Here is a 12,646-nt window from a genome sequence, read left to right on the forward strand (position 1 = left end):
CACCACCCTGGAACCAAGTTTTGAATTCATGGTCCTTTGGAGGATGGACACTCATTCAGACCACAGCAGTCCTCACTCCCACAGTAATTTGGTAAGGTAGTTGGTGAGGGGGAGGGGAATTCTCACCTAACTGCAGATGGCTTGGCTAGCTGCACAGAACTGCTCACCAACAAGGCATTTAGACTTCCCAGGGAGGCTACAGCTCCAGTCTAATCTTGGTTGCTTTCCAGCATTTCTCCAAACAGCATCCTACTCTTAGAACTCTCTTAGTTTAAGGAACATTCATTATTAGGTTCCTTCCTCCAACTGCTTTCCTTCTAATTCCTCCTAAACTCTTCCACATTTGCTTTTCACAGGTTTCAATTTCTTTATGTAGGAAACCTCCTTTTCTATTCTTTCATAACATTGACATTGATATATGGTCTAGAAGGTCTATGATCCCCTATTTAAATTTGCTGCTGAAAACAATCACAGAACACAAACTATTTCTTTGGGTAGAGACAATTCCTTTTTAGGAATAGAGTTTCTGGTTCTTACTCTCTGGATCTGAGAGCAAAGTTTCAAATTTCAATGAGGGGAAGGTTTTCCTATGTTTAGCAGAGAATCCATGGAATGTGATTGAATTCCATATTAAAACTAAGGTTAAATATTTCTACATTGTTACAACTGGTTGATTGGAAGCTAGATGGAATCTTAAAATTCTTTACACCTTCTAGTGGGACAACAATTGCAGCAGTTAAAACAGTTCCTATTCTACTGGTATAAGACTGAGAAAAAGATATAATGGTCCTAGGAGTCAAAATAAGTTTGGAGTGAGATGGCTTAGAATTTAAATTCTGCCATCACTTGAGATGTATGGATTTTGAATAAGTAATTTAAAGTTTTCTGAACCTTGGATTATGATATTGATTATGATCAAATGGTGTTGTTTTTGGGGAATTGGAAGGAAAGGTATATTTAGTTTTTTGCTCTGATAAATCCTTCTAAGTGAAAGGAGCTTTAGTTTCATTAGCATATGGCCTCACCTTGCTCCCAACACCTCTCCAGGGAGGGGGTGGCTGATTGAAGGGTCAGTTGGGGAAAGGACCTGGACAGGCCTGCATTGCTCAAGCCTTCTCTCTCCTTTCCCTTGGTACCCTATCCCCACTTGCCTTTTTGCATGTTTCAGCTATGCTATGAGATTTTTATAATCAGAAGACCTGGACTGGGCACTGGTTAAGTGTTCTCATGAACAATGAATCTCTCTCTCTCTCTTTCTCACTCTCGCTCGCTCTCTCCATTTCTTATCTCCTTCAGCTGACTGTCTAATAAGACTTACCCTCAGTGAGCTCTAACATATGTCTAAGCCTATCTTTTCTGCCATAGCCTGATTCATCTTGTTCACATTTCAGAGAAAATAAATCAATGGTGGAAGAACAGCTGGTTGCAATATCTTTGATTTTTTTTGATAAATCATAAAATTCCTTAGTTTATTTCATTTGGCCGCTCTTTAGGGCAAAATTGTTTAGATTGAACATTCAAATGTCTTTTTCAAAATTTTCCCCAAAGATTTGAAATCCAAAGGGAGTGAATTTATAAACTAGAGATGTTGCTGGAGACAAAAAGCAAACCTTAAAAATAACTAAATAGGCTGGGGATTTAGCTCAGTGGTTTTGCTGCCTGCTGTGCAAGTGCAATGACCTGAGTTCGATCCCCGGTACCAAAAAGCAAAACAAAACAAAACAAAAACCCAACTAAATACTTCCAAAGTATATGAGCCCAGCCTTTCTATATACTTAGAAAATTAGATAGCTTTGTTCTTGGGGACATTTGTACTAATGATATACCCCTGAATTCCCTTCTCCTAAGAGAGGTAAGTGAATAACAGGTATGACTGTATCATAAGGATAATTGTTTTCCAAGTTATCCCTATGCTATAGTTGAAACCTTATTACTATATTACTCTTGTTTAAATTTTTATGTAATTTAAATGCCTGTCACTTTCAAAATGTAACTGATGTCCAAAATTTTCTGTTTAAGTCAAATAAAATAAAGTCATGATAGAAAAAGTCCTATGATTTGGAGATAAATAATCCTTGTTTAGATTTATCAAGCTGACTGCAGTTGCTCACATTGTGCTATAGATCTTAGTACTCAGTTGACTTTTCACAGATAAAAACCCAATGAACAAAGAACACAAAGAATAAAGTCATGTAGGGACAGTAAGTGTTAAAATTCATGTATTTTATTATTTTCTACCTCTAACTGGTTTTAGCCTCTCCGGGCCAGTGTCTACACAGTTTATAAAGTCATTTTTCTGAATGTTAATCTGTTCAGGTTATCTTCCATTTCAAAGGTCTCCAGTGACTTCCTGTCTGCTCCAGGGTAAAGTTCTAGTTTGTTAGCTTTGTATAAAATCTCTTCAGGAATTGATTGACTGACATTACCTCATCTTCTCCCAGATTTTAGACTAAAATGATGCTGTGGTTCCCTGTGTAGGTTTTTTTTTTTATATTATGATGACCAAGTCAATGTTCTACATGACAAAAATCAAAATGAAACAAATGTATACAGTAAATATACCAGTGCTGAACACAGTACTTGAAATTTAACCCAAGCTACATATGCATAAAATGATCTGACTATAAGATTATGCAAAATATTTTTTTTTAGAACACCAGAATGTCAACCATTCTGACTATAAACTGATTTATTCCCCTTAAGAGTATTTTGGGGCAATTTCTATATGACATGAAAAGAACTGACATAACACTTAAATACTACAAAAATAGTTGAAAACATATTTGTAATGCAGTTCTCTATAAAATATACAGTTAATCTTATTACTTAAAAAATTGAAAAGCAAAAAACCACCCAGACTAATGGTGAAAACCTAAACAAAGAAAAATGCTCATCATTTGGATATCACTGGCAGAAAACTGATAAGATTTTGTTGAGGGGAACAAGGAAGGTATCTAATGAAGTCATTCATGTAAAAATTTTTCAAAAATGTTCATAAAGTTGTAAATTTCTGCTTGTAACATCTTAAAATATTATACCATGAACACACTTTCTACTATTTAACTGGAGGACAAAAGAATATTTTGAAGAAAGTGTTTCTCAAAATGAGGTTCAAAAGCCCAAAAGAATTCTAATGTGGGTTCAGTAATAAACATGGTAAACAGACACCCTGGGTGCTTATTATACATTCTGAAATCCCCTACAGAAAAGAGCAACACTTAAAAGCAGGATCCTAAACATATTTCTGACATGTTAGAATTCTCTATAAGTTTATGTTGTGAATTCTACTTTTTGTTTTAAAACAAGTTCCAGGCATTAAGAGAAACATACATACCTCGGAAATGGACACATGGATGTCTATAAATATTTTTCTTTGATGTTTTCATTAGTTTCAAACTAAATTATATGAAGAAAAGGCAATATATGACTACAAGCCTTGGAAAAGTAATACTTCTCATGAAATGGGGCATCTGAAAAAGACCAAAAGATAATTTATTAAATGTTTATAAATTTTAAATCATTCTGAATTTAAAACCAGATTGTTAACTAAAATTAGGATGCTATATATCATCCTTCTGTTTTAGTATCATTTTTATGCTAAGGATGTGAAAGGTAACCATCATTATCTAAATGTAAATAAGTTATAATGGTACAAGCTTAGTTTAATTTAATTTTAGTTAATGATCTAGTTTTAATTTAGAATAATTTAAAACCTATAAATATTCAATAAAACATCTCTCAGTCTTTTTCAGATGCCCCACTTCATGAGAACCATCACCCTTCCAAAGCTTGTAGTCATATACTATATTTTCTTCATATAAAAAAGATACAAGTATATGTGTTTTTATTCACAATTGTTGGTGTTTTTTTGGATTTTCCTGAAGACAATATAAACTGCCCCCAAAAGGTGGTCAGTTTCAAAAGTGTGGTTGGAGAGAAACTAGCATAGGTATGATATTTTACTGAAAAGATAAATTGTTTTTTTTGTATGATAAGTAAAAAGAAAAGATATTAAGCATTATGTCCCACTCAACAAATGGAATGTATATACAATTGTGGTTGACAAGCAATTGCCTCATTGTTATTTAAATCAGTTCATAAAAATCTAATCTATGAACAAACTTTTCATATTCTGTTCTATAGACTATAAGAATCAAGTATTACATCTAAATATAACTTCAAACCAATAAATTAAAATTAGCTTCCAAACAACTCTGAAATGGTTAATTCTATCCAGGCTGGTAACAAGTTTTTCCAAGTATTAAATGGGAACATAAGCAAAACGCATAGTTGAAAAATGAGGTTCAGACCCCTTCTTCTTCATACATCATAAGATGGTTGATATACTCAAAACCTGCAAATTCATATCCATCAAGCTCCCTCATGAAGTCATTATCATCTGGGGCGAGCCGGACAGGTTGGTTAGTAAATTCAGGATCAAAGTTGTTCAAACCGAATCCCTCAGAGCTATTTGGTTTAAATGGAGGCACCACCTGCTTTTGCTCCATCATGTCCCAGTCCACAGTTTGAAAGAATGGATGCTCCTGAACATCAGCAAAGCCCCTGTGAGGATGACAACCCAGTTGTTCTTTTGGTTCCCTGTTCAGAAAACCCTTTAGGATACTTGCAGCTTGTACAGACAGACAATGAGGTATGAAAATATCTCTTTCCAAAATTACTTGGAAGGGATTCTCAATTGAGTCTTCATAAGGGTTATCAGGGCACTCATCGAGATGGAATGAAGACTCTCCGATCATCATCATATACGTCAGCACTCCAAGAGCCCACCAGTCCACACTCAAACTGTAATCTTCCTCCATAATTTCTGGAGCCACAAAATGAGAAGTGCCACAGAAAGTGCAGGTCGTGTCTCCTGGCTGTAAGCCTTCCTTACTCAAGCAATAATCGGTGAGTTTATTGTGCCCTTCTGAGTCCAGAAGTACATTTTCTATTTTTAAATTTCTGTGAATTATTTCTTGCTGGTGAAGACAGTTGACTGCTAAACTGGTTTCTTCAGAGTAAAACATGGCACGTTCTTCAGGAAGTGTGCTTTGTTGCTGCACATGAAACAGTAGATCTCCCCCACTGACATAGTCTAGAACAAGGAACAGTCTGCTTTCTCTCTGGAAGCAAACATGCAGTGCAACTAGAAAAGGACAATTGGATGTCTGCTATAGAATGTGCCTCTCTCTATATACCCAATGAATGTAGAAATGCTCTTTTTTCACTGCTTTCATGGCATACATATGATCTGATTTTTTCAGTTGGACTAACAGTATTTTCCCATAACTTCTACCCGTCACACAGAGGAAATCAAAGTCCTCAAGACCTAGACCAGATGAAGCTTTGCCACCTTCCCTGGTGTTCCCTGCCTCACTGTCTTCATCAACTTGTTCTAAAGCCTCATGAGTTGAAAGGTTATGTGGGATTGCTGTGTGTGCAGAGTCTGAAGCCATGGATGATGGATCAACTCGCACCGTGGGCTCTGATGGTAAAGAACACTGCCCACATTCAATTGTGACAAGTTTGTGACACTTCTTGTGAACTGAGAGTTTGGAGTTGGTGCACTTATATACCTGGCAGCCAAGTCCCCCTACACAGTCTGTGCAGACAGCACAGTGAGCTCACCTGCTGAAGTGTTTGGCCTGAAAAATGTGGCCATTCACATAATATAGCTTTCTCAAGCAGCCTGCAGCTCTGTGGTGGATGAATTTCTCTCTTCCTGGACAAGGCACTTTAGAATGTTCTGGTATACAAGGTGATGAATGAATTAAGAGCTCAGAATCTTTCTTTAGCTCAGAAAGCCTAATGGCCTCTTCTAACTCCAACTGAGGTGACACAGTATATGGGTCTCCTTCCTCCTCTACCCAGTGAGTGGTGAAAAGCTGTTCATTGTCCAAACACCACACATCTTGATCTTTATCACACAGGCCCTCAAAATGGATGGAATTCTCAAGAGACCTTTTCATGATGTCTCTTCCCAAAATCAGGGCCAATCAGATAGAGGTGTGAGTGGTGGAGGGAAGAAGGGACCATAGACGGGTTGGCTGCCCAGGGAAACAGATAGGCAGGGCTCAGAGAATGAGAGTGGCCTGACTGTCTGCAGGGACCATGGTGGCTGGGATTCTGCAAGGCTCTCTGTGTCATTTCCAATAGTGACAGCCAGGCCTGGATAGATGTACACCAGGATTCTCAGTGTCTCTCGGGGGCTGGTGGCTGTGACTTTGGTCTCCCCCCTGGACTTTGACTCTGTAGGTTTTCTGTGCCCACCTCTGGGGAGGCCTGCCCAGAGCTACTGGGTGTTTCTGGGCCTGGTGATACTTGCCCTGTGCTCTTCCCAGTTTCTGTGCCATTGGTATTTGGGCTTAGGGAGACTTCACTGGGGTACCTTGATTTTGGTAGGTCACTGGTGGTCACTCCTGGGGAGACCATCCCTGGGGTGTCTGTGACAGTCATGTGGCATCTGGATGGAGTCAGCTGTCTTCTCAGTCTTTCACAGATACTTTCTCTACCTGGGGTCCTGAGGCTGCAGCCTTTTGAAGTGGAGAAGCAGCTCAGCATGTTCGCTGTAGACCGTCTCCAGCCAAGTGAGCTTGGGAGACGGCTGTTACTAGATTGTGACCCCCATTAACAAGGGTTCCAAGTTCTCTTTGGAGATGTTGTCAAGGAAGTGAGCTCATGTCTTAAGGGTTCCATGACCTGAGTCTCCATATAATAGAAAAGCTTATAGTCCTGTAGGGATAGAGACCCCTAGGCAGGGAGAGATGAGCCCCTCCCCAAAGGAGTTCAGATAGCTGGCAGAACAGGCTTAACCACCCATAAAAAGCTGACAGTCTGCTGAGGTTGCACCTCCTCTTCACACTGTACCCTGCAAAGCTTGGCTTGCTAAGATCAAAAGGAAAAAGAACATTGGTCCTAAAATGTAAGGGGCCCCTGAAAAGACCCTTCCCTGTTGTCCCTAGTAATGAGCTAAGTTAATCATTAACCAATCAAGTAAGAGCACTCTCAGCCCAGAGGCAGGATAGGCCCCAACTACTAGAAAACCAGAATCTTGAGCCCCCCTGCAATGGTGGCTCCATTTTGGGCACCCTGCTGCTTCTCTGTGAGAAGGCAGCTGTGCTCTTGCTTGCTTTCTGAATAAAAGTACAACTTTACTTCTACACATTCAGTCTCTATCTGATTCTTCCACAACCTTCTGCATCAGGAGAGTCAGGCCTGAGACTGTGTCTCCACCTGTGACAGCCATTTTTTCTTCATACTAAATAAATCAGTGGCCACTTATTTTGTTATTTTCATCCAAGTATCTATGAATATTTTTATCTATTTATCATCTATCTGTTAGTTTTTCACTTTTGCACTACTGGAGCTTGTACTCTGCATCTCCTCAGTGAACTATATCCTCAGATGTTTTACTTCAGATACCCACTAAGGGTCTCACTTATTCACCAAATTGGTTGGGCTGGACTCCACCATGTGACCTACTTACCTCATCTGTCCAGAGTGCTGGGACTGCAGTCACGCACCATCCTGCCTGATTCAGTGTGCAACCACAGTGGTCTGGGGTGCCTTTATTGCAGAGATTTTCTTCACTTTTCCAATGGGCTTCATCAAGGAGCCTGAGAGAGGCCCTCTTTCTGATGCTCACTTCTGCTCTATCTTCTAGAGCTCAGAACAATGTCCTTTATGGTCCCCTGCGCCTCTGAGCTGTGGATCCAAATACTGTCTCAGCGCAGCCACCGGGGTGGGGGAGAGTGGTGCTGCTGGCACCCACGCAGCTCACCTCCTCGGCACTGGGAGGGGGAGGGCTCTGCTCCTCCAGTTTTTTGCTGTTTTGCACTGTGAAGGACATCTGAGGATTTTTTGTGGCTGTGGTGTCCCTGGGCCTCCTTTAAAAAGTTGTATAACAAATTTCTTCTACGTGAGAGTCAACCTGATACCAACAACACCGAGCTATTGGAATCTTGATTTCAGGATCTGCAAAGAGGTGAACCTGAAGAAGATAGCTTATACAGGACAGTCCTCTTCAGAGCACCACTTGTTTACCCTTCATGACTGTGCAGCTGGCTGGCAGCAGCAGCGTTTATCAGGAAGAGAGTATCAGGTCACATGTTGCCAGCAAATCGTTAACTGCTTCCAGATGTGGTGGAGGATGCTTGTCATCCCAGCACCAGGAGACTGAGGATATGCATTTGAAGTCAGCCTCAGCTACATACTGTGTTCAAGGCCAGCCCCACCTACATAGCAAAGTCCTGTGTATGGGGCTGGTGTGGCTTCCGTACCTCCATCACAGGGGCTCTCTGATGTCCAAGAGGAGGCAGCACAGCTCCTTGTCCTCCTTGCACTCCCAGATCCTGAAGTCTTCACAGAAATCAGCATCCTGGTTCAATTATCACTGCATAACAAACCATCTCAGAATATAAAGACTTCAAATATCTTCAATATTAGGGACCATGAGTCTGGTTGCATCATGGCTTCTTCAGCTGACCCTGCCTGCATCATTCTTGGAGCAACATTCCATTAATGGACATTCTCAGTAGTATCCCTTGAAAGAACATCTACAAGACACTGATGGATACCATCACTGCTGTGCATGATGAGAGGCACAAATCTTTCTTGCTGAGATAAAAGAATATGGCAAAGCTTTCTCTTCTTACAAGTTTTCTTCAACATCACAGCAGAAGTTGTAGCTATGCCTCAGAGCTGAGCCCAGCGACCACCGGACAAAGAGGCCTGAGCACCTGTGTGTGGTGGCAGGAGCACCATGGACTCCTGCTGCAGCTGGTGTGTTCACTGGGGGCCAATACCTTCCGGTGTGTGGCTGGTATTTGTTGCCCCCTCTCAACCATGACTCCAGTTCAGGTTGGCCTTGCTGTTGGGCAGTGTGTTGGGGGGCAGGACCTGCGCGAGCTCCAGGCTGCTACACACCACCTTGCACTTTGGTGGGAGCCTCTGCCCTCCCATTCCCTCAGGGCCGTCCATCCTGCTTGCAGCTTGGGGGCAGCGCCACAACCCCATCGCTGCCGCCTCCTACTCTTCCTCCCAGCATGGCGAGCAGCGCGAACCCCGGAAGGAGCAGCGGCGGCGGTGTGCCCATGCCAGAGGGCTCCATGCTGCGGGCCGGGCCTTCTGGCCCTGCAGGGAGTGCTGGCCTAGCGGGTGGGCGAGCGTGCAGGCGGGTGGGCCTGGGGCCTCCAGGCAGCTCCTGCCGGCACTCCTGGGCGCTGACTTGCTCCTTTGTCCTCCCTGTGTAGTTGTAAAGAAAACAAACGTTGTTGGTTCCTTTAGTTAGTAGGATTTCACGGTGAGAATGTGTGGGGAAGAATGGGAAACATTAGGGGTAACAGCACAACTAGCCCTATTCACTCAAAAGCAATCTCAGTAGTCAGCTGCTTAGGCATAAGTAGCCATGACCTACTTATAGGGCTTGTAGTTTGGACTCAGCTTCTTGTTTCTGCTTTTCTTTCTACCTACTTCATTCTACTTCTGTCCCAACTGTCCAACCAAAAAGATTTCCAAGGTTTCTATCCTGCTCTGTCACTGTCTCCGTGTGATTAGCAAAGGGAACAATGCAAGAGTGCTAACTGATATCCTCTCCTGAGTGACCTAGCAAAAGCCTTCCCTACAGTATCTGGCTTTTGTCACTTCATAATGAGACTCAAAAGTGGATACCAATGAATTTCCTACAAAGGAAGTTGTGACAAGGTACCTTGTCAAGAGGATCTTGAAGGGCAGCTCAGATAGAGTCCACACTCACTTTACTCAGAGTTTTAGGACTCTGCAGCCTCTCACTTGGCTGATTAGAGCCTATAGCTGAAGAATACTATTGGAGGCCAGGTATTCCCCAGGAGTTTTGGACCAATGAGCTTCCAGAATTACCTAAAATGTATAAACTCTTTGAGAGGCAATGATTAACTTCTTTTTTGGGCCTCAGTGGATGCTGAGTGCATGACATATGAATGTGAAATAGTCACATGCCATGAAATCTCAATCAAGTTCAGGGGCAAGGAGAAGCATTAATTACACAATAGGGGTGTTTCAGGAATTTTTTCTAATGAAGTGGGAAATGTTCATGCAGAAATCTGGCCTTACTCGGGTTACTCAACTCCATGAAAAGTCTCAGGAATGGTCCTTTAAATTTTCCTAAGCATATCACTAGAGAAGCTGTTACTTCTGCTGGCCCTGACACTCTGATGGCAATTCTTGGTCAACCCCCGTTAGCATGTAACTTGAGACAGACATGTTCTTTGCCTGTCACATATAAAGGACATGTAAGGAACTTGGCACAATGGGCAACATTTCATGTAGTGTGTTTAGCTATTCAGGCCACTGTAACAAATAAGTCATGTTATATTTTCACTGACTCATGGGTTATAATTAGTGACTAGATTTTTTGTTTGAGCCATTGGCAAACCTTGTAGTGGTATGTAAAACAATGCCCTCTATGGTGACAAAACATTTGAATAAAAATTGGCTTTCATCCTAATAAGGTTTTTGTTTTCCATATCAACGGTCTCCAAAAAGGCTCTTCTGTTGATGATGGGGGTCTTGGTTACTTTTCTCACTCCTGAGGCAAAATACCCAACACCCAAAGTTTAAAAAGGGCTTTTGTCCATAATTGGCTGGCTCCAAGGCAGAGTGGCACATGGCAGAGGGGCACCAGTTCAAGGGAGACAGAAGGTAGTCAAACAACAAGGGATCTTAACATCTTTCTTCTACACCTTTTATACTCTATCTAGGCTGCTGGGATTAGGGTGGTGCCAAACCAATCAGTTGACTGATTTAGTAACCACACACCCTTAATCTCAGCATCACACACTCTAGATTCAGCCACCTCTGAAAAAGTCCCATCTAAGGACTGCCTGAGGTTTTGGCAGGACATCTAGACACAAATCATAACAATGGGGAACCAATGAGCCTATAAATATGGAAGTTGAATTGTCCTCTGCTCCAGAGCAAGCACACACATGACTGATTTGTCTCCCAGACCCATTAATGGATGGTCTGTGAAATTCAGACATGACTGGACTTACATGCATGCATTGCCACTGGAGTCAGAAGAGGCTAAAACAGCATGAAAAACTGGCCTGACTTATAGACTGGGCTAAAATATTGCCCAAAGATGCAGCCCTTGAGATAATGTGCCAGGATGTTCTTGGCAGATAAACCATGTTGGAACTCTCATCCAGTCTAGAGGGTTCTGCCAGATGCAGACTAGTTCTTAACTTTTATATTTGGATTTGCTGTTCATGTATGTTCCACTGACTTGGGCCATACTTTTCAGTTGCTACTGACCACATTTATTTTCTATTTGGATTCTCTGAACACATCCCATTTGAGAATGGCTCTGGATTTTTGGCCAAACATACACATCAATGGGCCCAGTCATGGGCGATATCCTACTCCAATCCCTTCCAATATGGCAATCCAGAATTTAAATATACAATTGAGAGACAGGCTTTAGTGGCTGCTGTATGGAAACAGGATAGATTCTGCCTGTATTACTTGTCTCACACAAGTAGTCTCAATGGACTCAATGTAGCAGTTCCCTGGAATGGTGCAAATTTTAACAGGATTTCACCCTTTTCTATTAGTTGCATGTCCTTCTTTTAAAAGTGACACTTCAGTCTCCAGAACAATCCTGTAAGGGCTGTCTCCTCCTTTTGGCCCCTTCTTGAAAAGATCAAGATGATTATTAAACACCAAGAGATAGGAGGTAGTAACCTTCTTCATTTATTTCCTAGATGGAGAGTACCCTTTTTCACTATAAGCACTTAAAATATAGCAACCATCCATTTGAAATCTTTAGTTCAACATTTTCTTTAAAGTGGCTTTGCTCTGTATTCCACATAGTCCCATGGGATATGAGTATACACAAAAGAAATTTTTACTGAACCACAAGAGAATCCAAATCAGATTTGGTTCACTACTGTGGGGTTTGGATAAGGGTTCTATGGGGCATATTGTGTATATCAAAGGTGGTTGGAAGGGGTCACACCTCACAGGTGGGATGTGAACCCTTTAGGATCCAAAAGCCCAGATATGGTGGAAGGAAGGAGAAGGGATAGAGATCTAACTCATCTTTTTTCTACCACAGGGCAGCCTGTATTACTCAGCTTTACCAAATTCATTGATATGCTGGTCCCAGACAAGTACTACTGTTCTAAATTTGATGAAGTTTTGGGTAGGTCACTCCCCAACAAATCTTGTAGATGACATCTGGTTGTTGCATCACTGAATACCACAAATGGATGTTTTCTACCCTTGGATCTTTCTGGTGCTCAAAGTAGGCAGTCTTATTCATCTAGACCTGATACATTGATGCAATTGAACTCTAACATTGCATGAGTGAAATGTCACTGTAAATGTCAATCCATTCCTGTCAAGTATGAGGGCAACTGGAACATCTCTAGAGGAGGAGGTGGGATCCATTAGTGGGGCTGTTTTGGCCATGATAGTAAAGGCCTTCTCATTCCCTAGATTTTCCCTTGATATTACTCAGAGGAGTTGTCAGATTGCATTAATGACTTTGTGATCGTGTGTATGCTGTGTTTTTCTCCACAGTTGGATCACACACTTAACAAAGTTTCTCTGATTTTTAAATTATTTTTCTATTCTCTATTTATCTTCACTTCATCTTTAATATTTT

General features: G+C 41.5%; 1 long non-coding RNA gene across 1 annotated transcript; it reads right to left on the bottom strand.

Moving 5' to 3' along the window:
• Nucleotides 1-2,112: 2,112 nt before the first annotated feature.
• LOC147821712 (uncharacterized) lies at nt 2,113-6,596 on the bottom strand. The gene is made up of 3 exons (XR_015446669.1): nt 6,389-6,596; nt 3,335-3,470; nt 2,113-2,515 (listed from the first exon to the last, which is right to left on the bottom strand). It is a non-coding gene; the product is annotated as an uncharacterized LOC147821712 (long non-coding RNA).
• Between the last annotated feature and the right edge of the window lie 6,050 nt (nt 6,597-12,646).

The sequence above is a fragment of the Heterocephalus glaber genome, unplaced genomic scaffold, assembly GCF_053883595.1.
Source record: "Heterocephalus glaber isolate CG9 unplaced genomic scaffold, H.glaber_assembly_v1.0 deba00001720, whole genome shotgun sequence".
NCBI classification, from domain to species: domain Eukaryota; kingdom Metazoa; phylum Chordata; class Mammalia; order Rodentia; family Bathyergidae; genus Heterocephalus; species Heterocephalus glaber.